At 36.8% G+C, this 5,927-nt stretch overlaps 1 non-coding gene across 1 annotated transcript; it reads right to left on the bottom strand.

Moving 5' to 3' along the window:
• Positions 1 to 2,394: 2,394 nt before the first annotated feature.
• On the bottom strand, positions 2,395 to 2,503 carry LOC112700540 (small nucleolar RNA R71). Its single transcript, XR_003153447.1, has one exon. It is a non-coding gene; the product is annotated as a small nucleolar RNA R71 (small nucleolar RNA).
• Between the last annotated feature and the right edge of the window lie 3,424 nt (positions 2,504 to 5,927).

The raw sequence follows: 5,927 nt of genomic DNA, 5'->3' as shown, positions 1-5,927 counted from the left end.
TAGCTTCTAGCTCCTTGAACTCCTTTTTCGTCTCCTCTTGTTGCCTTAGGATATAAGATCTAAGATCTCTTTGTTTTAGCATGAGGGCATGGAGACCTTCATCTATTGGAGGTGGTGTGGGAAGAGAGGATTCATTGTTTGAGGGAAAGTTATTATAGTCAGAAGGTGGTTCATATGGGTGAAAATCTTGAGGTGGTGTATATTGAATTTGTGGTTCATGGGAGTGTTGGTATTGGAATGATGGTGGCTCTAGGTATGGTTCATATGGTGGTTGATATGGTGGATATGGGTTAAGGTCATATGGGGGTGAATGGTGGTATAAGGCTTGTGAGTGAGGTTGATAACAATATTGAGGGATTGGTTCATAATTGGGTACGCCATGGGGTGGATTGTAGCCATGAGAGATTGGAGGAAGGTGTTGTCATGAAGTTTGACCATAAGCATGGAGCTCCTGCCTAATTTGATGTCCATTCCCATAATGTGGTTTCTCATTGAAGCTTTCATTTCCTACAACATAATTGGAACCAAACTCATAGCCAAAGGGATGAGAATTCATGGTGACAAGAGAAAACAAAAACAAAAGTTAACAAGAAACAAAGAAAGAAAAATCCTACAACTAGCAACAACTAACAAGGAAGCAAAAGGCAAACATATTCACATGTATACAATAGCCAATAACATAACACCATTGCAACTCCCCGACAACGGCGCCAAAATTTTGATAAGAAGATTTATACCGGTTCGGAATTTCACCAATTAATTTCATTGTGAACATAGTCCAAACCAATAGTTGGTCCTTAAATAAAATTTTAAAATGATTTTGGTTGTCACAAGTACAAATCCCAATGAAAAGTAACCGAAGTATTCAAATTTCGGATCATCTCATAAGGAATTGCAATGAAGTGGTCAATTATTGGCTATGAAGGAACAAATAGGGTTTGATTTATAAAAGTGGCGGGAAAATAAATGACAAGAAAAGTAAAGAAAGTAATTAATAAAGAGAGACATTCATCGCAAGAATTAAGAATATAGGCTTTCTATCCTAGTCACTAATAACAATAATTAACAAGAATTTATCCTATTTCGTCATCTCCAACGTGGAATAAGGTATAATATTATCTTCACATGAGAGAAAGTCAAATAACACTAGCTAATCTCAATCCAAAAGTCCTAATCAATTTACTAATTGAATTAGCAAAAGATTAGTGTCAATGGAAACAATATTAGCTAACAACTCTAGATCACCAACATGAGTTAGGTATTCATGACTCAAGATTGCCTAATTCCTCTTTCTTATCCAAGAATGCTCAAAAAGCTACTCTAACATTCAACCAAGCATTTTGTCAAACACTTGAAAGGCATAAAAGGAAAGCATGGTAAAATTACAAGAAATGTAAATCTACAACTATCCAATGCAAGGAATCAACAATAAACAAAGCAATTAACCATAAGAACATAAAAGAAACATCAAATGTAAATGAAAACCAAATCCAACAACGGTGCTCATAAACATAAAAGTGGCTAAAAGGAGAAATTAACAAGAAAACTAAGAAGAACAAAGATATAAGAACAAGAAATCATAAAGGAAACAAAATGAAAACAAGACTTAAATCCTAGATCTAAGATGTAAATAACCCTAAGAACCCTAATTCTAGAGAAAAGAGAGAGTTTCTCTCTCTAGAAACTAACCTACATGATGCTAACTTAAAACTAATTGCTCCCCCTTTCCCCAAGCTTGATTTCTGCATGAAATAGCCTCAGAAACAAGTTGGATTTGGGCCTGAAAAGCTCAGAAATTGCCCCCAGCGAACTCACTTTAAGTGAGTCACATGTTGTTCATCACGCGTGCGCATCGATGGCCAATTTCCTCCTCACGCGTGCGTGTGGCATGCAAATCTTCAACTCATGCGTACGCGTGAGTGACGCGTGCGCGTGGCCCTCAATTCTCCAAATGCTCATTTTTTCATGAATTATCCACTTTGCATGCTTTTCTCTTCACTTCTTCCATCCAATACTTACCTTATGAAACTGAAATCACTCAACAAACATATCAGATCATCGAATGGAATTAAAGTGAATTAAAATTACCAATTTAAGGGCCTAAAAAACATGTTTTACACTTAAGCACAAATTCAGGGAGAGTTACAAAACCATGCTATTTCATTAAATAAATGTGAGATAAGTTGATAAAATCCCCTAAATTAAACACAAGATAAACCATAAAATTGGAGTTTATTAGTGAACCCTGAGGTTTACATGCTCATGCTCTTTTCTTTTGTTGTAAGGGATAAAGCAAGGCTATGGCTAGATTCTCAACCTAAGGAGAGCCTAGATACATAGGAGAAGGTGGTCAATGAATTTCTGACCAAATTCTTTCCACCTCAGAAGCTGAGTAAGCTTAGGGTGGAAGTCCAGACCTTCAAATAGAAAGAGGGAGAATCCATCTATGAAGCCTGGAAGAGGTACAAGCAGTTGATCAGAATATGCCCTCTTGACATGATTTCAGAGTGGACCATGTTGGGGATCTTTTATGATGGCCTCTTCGAGATGTCCAAGATGCCACTGGACCATTCTGCCGGTGGTTCACTCCACATGAAAAAGACACCTGAGGAAAGGCAGGAGCTCATTGAGATAGTTGCAAATAACCAATACATGTACACTTCTAAGAGAAATCCTGTGAACACTGGGACTACTCAGAAGAGAGGAGTCATGGAGGTGGACACTCTAGACGCCATTTTGGCTCAAAATAAGCTTATGTCCCAGAAAATCAACATGATCTCTCAGCACCTAAATGGGATGCAGGTCTCCACTGTCAACTCTCAAGAGGCATCCTATGAAGGAGACATTGGTGACAGTGCTTGGACCACCATAGAGGAAGTGAACTACATAGTAAATTTCTCCTGAAATTCCGATAATGGTCCCTTTTCAAATACTTTTAATCAGGGATGGAGAAATCACCCTAACTTTAGGTGGAGAGATTAGCAGAGGCATCAACAAGGCTTCAATAGTAATTAGGGTGGAATCAATCAAAACAAGTTCAATACCAAACAGTTCCAACTCTCTCAGCAGCAAATGGAGACGCCTATACAGAGCCTCTCTGACCTGGCTATAATAGTCTCTAACCTCTCCAAGAGCACTCATAGTTTCATGGCCGAGACTAGGTCTTTCATTCGAAATTTGGAGATACAAATCGGTCAGTTGAGCAAAAGGCTACCTGAGGAACCCTCCAACACTCTTCCAAGCAACATTGAGGTGAATCCAAAGGAAGAGTACAAAGCCCTCACTATGGGAGCTGAGGCCGAACCCAAGGAGAAAAATGTTGTTGAGGAACTGAAGGAGAACAAGGCTCAGGAGGAGATTGGGAGTGTACTCACACACGCCCCCATGAAGATTAAGGAGCCTGAAGACAAACCCTCTCTAGACGTACCAAAGGTGCCTGAGGATGAGCAACTTGCTCAATTTTTGGCAGTCCTCAAGAAGCTGCAAGTCAATATCTCTTTTGCAAAGGTGTTCGAAAAGAAACCCCCTATATGGCCTATTTAAAAAGTGTGATTTCTGAAAAGACGGCCCTGAAGAAGGATGAAACTATGGTGCTGACCAAGAAATGCAACACCCTTATGCAAAGGAAGCTACCTCTGAAGATGCCAGGTCCCGGAAGCTTCCTGATTCCCTGTACTATAGGGACCATCACATTTGAGAAGACACTGTGTGACCTAAGATCAAGCATCAATCTTATGCCTCTCTTTGTGATAAGGAAGCTGGGAATCCAAGAGGTGCTCCCTACCAAGATCTCACTGGAGATGGAAGATAAGTCCTTGAAACGGGCATATGAACTGCTTGAGAATGTCCTTGTAAAGCTTGAAGACATTTACCTCCCTGCAAACTTTGTGATACTTGACACTAGAAAGGACAGAGACAACTCCATCATCTTTGGAAGGCCCTTCCTAGCTACTATGAAGGCCTTGATTGATGTGGAGAAAAGAGAGCTGATTTTGAGGCTATGGGAGGATCATATCCTATTTAAGATTCCCAACCCTCACTCTCTCTTGGATAAAGGAGGTACTATTGTGCAACACTTAGTGTTTCAGTCTTTTCTCTCAGCGCAGAGCCTTACAGAGCCCCCAGATATCAAACCTAAGTTTGGTGTTGGACATTCATCATCAACCACTGAGGAAGGAGGCACTAAGAAAAAAATACCCCAAGGGCTGGCAAAACAAAAAGATCCCAAATGAAGACTTCTCACTTGGCATGCGAGCTGTCTTCACTAGAAGTCTAGTTATTCCACATACTATGAATCGGATCCTGTCTCTAGAACATGTTAAACTGATTCATGAGAGCACAGGAAGAAAGTTCACCATGAAGGGTGATGATTTGAGCCCCTCTCAACCTCCTTAAAGTTCCACATACTCTATTTTCTTTGTGAATTTTGAGCCACTAAACCTCCTGGTTAAGGTTAGGAGCTCTGTTTATTTCTATAGATTAAGATTATTATTCTTCTACTCTAATTAATGTTTGATTCAGTTCTAAGATGTGATTTCCGTTCTTAATCTTATGAATTTGGGTGGAATGAGAGTATGGCCTTTATTCTACATGAGCTCTTGTGATTCTCGAGAGAGCTATTTCGCTTGAGCAACAGCTAGGAAACACTCCTCCTAAACTGAGGGTTACCAGCGCCTGATTGGGATGTGATATGAAATCCTGTCAGCTTTGGGTAATTATGGTTTTTGTAGCACTAAACTGGTTTTCTGAACTTCACCCTCTGGTCTGAAAGAATTGACCTTGTACGTGACATTTCAGTAAGATTAGAGGAGATTAATTCGCTACGAAAGTAAACTTTAGTCACTTATGGTTTGCCATAGAATGAATCATTTATTGTTAAAGTGGTTGGTAAGACATTTTAATCCGAAAAGATAAACATCTCCAAAACCTTAACTGCTTCCATATATTATATCTTTACCACACCTTTAATTGCTTTCTTTATTTTCTTTATTATTTTGCTTTATGCGAATTCAACAACTTTTTTTCTATTTATCTAAGTCTAGCAAGATAACTGTTGCTTTTTCAATCCAATAATCCTCGTAGGATCGACCCTCACTCAGCTAAGGTATTACTTAGATAACCCGGTGCACATGAAGTTGTGCGAGTTCTAATTTCGCGCTCAGCATCCGATTGTATTTTATTTAAAAATACCCCTAAAATTGTCGCGTCCTAACTCTTGCTTAAAAAAAAATTAGAACGTCAACAATTGAAGAGTATAATATCTTCAAATATCTGAAGATGCACATTTCTATTATACCAAATTGATCATCTATTTATATCTATTTATATTATATAAAAATTAATACTAACTTATTATGAAATAATTTTATGCAATATCACTTTTTGTAATTATGTCATATCAGCAATTTTATAAAGATAACACTAATTAACTAAAAAGTAATTATTAAATACAACTAATAACTACATAGAAACTGTTATAATAATAGTAACAATTTTCAATTACAAATATTAACAGTGTGTATGCCTTTTCTTTCTTGAAACATTATTTATAGTGTTCATTTAGAATAAACAAGTCAATATTATTACTTTAACATAATTATATTAAACTATACTATTACTTAACATAATCAATATTACTTTGTATAATATTTTTTTGCAAACCTTTCTTTAAATTCAATATTAATTTATATTAACTAATCAATCTCTAAACATTATAAATTTATAACATTATCCTATAAAAAACATAACACTTTTAAATTTATCCTATCTAGTATAATTAATTTATCTTTCTACACAACGTCTTTGTTAAGGAAAAAGGACAAAAGCTACAAATTTTCATAAAGATGTTTCCAATAATGAATGATAACTGAAGTTAATAATAACGTATCAAAATTTGAAAATAATCAATTTTCAAATTATAAAAAGTA

Source organism: Arachis hypogaea, chromosome 6 (genome assembly GCF_003086295.3).
Source record: "Arachis hypogaea cultivar Tifrunner chromosome 6, arahy.Tifrunner.gnm2.J5K5, whole genome shotgun sequence".
In the NCBI taxonomy this organism is placed as follows: Eukaryota; Viridiplantae; Streptophyta; class Magnoliopsida; order Fabales; family Fabaceae; genus Arachis; species Arachis hypogaea.
This window is presented reverse-complemented; position numbering and strand designations above follow the sequence as displayed.